Source organism: Arachis ipaensis, chromosome B10 (assembly GCF_000816755.2).
Source record: "Arachis ipaensis cultivar K30076 chromosome B10, Araip1.1, whole genome shotgun sequence".
Taxonomy (NCBI): domain Eukaryota; kingdom Viridiplantae; phylum Streptophyta; class Magnoliopsida; order Fabales; family Fabaceae; genus Arachis; species Arachis ipaensis.
Window position 1 is genome coordinate 11,560,089 of NC_029794.2, and position 427 is coordinate 11,560,515.

Genomic DNA, 427 nt, shown 5'->3' on the forward strand with positions numbered 1-427 from the left:
TTTTATTATAAATTAAAACATTTAGTTTTGATTTTTATCTCTTATTTTTATTGTAAAATAAATTTTAGTTTTAAACATTAAAAATATGTTAAATTTGGACTGAATTGAGTAGATCTTTGTTGATTTTCACAACACATCAAAATTAAAAGATAAAATTAAATCAAATAAAAAAATTATCTAACAAAAAAAAATATAAATAAAAAAATCATCGCATAAGAATAAATATAAGAATACCAAAGAAAAGAAATCACAAGACCTGGCCCACAGAAAAGCTACCTAAACCGATTCTTAGACTAGAAAAACTCAATAATAGGTTATTGGTAAGGATATTATTACGATATTTGACCTGTGACTTCTAAAACTTTAAGCAGTAATAATAGTAATACATAAATATGAGCATGTGGACCATTTTCTTTTGTATATATAT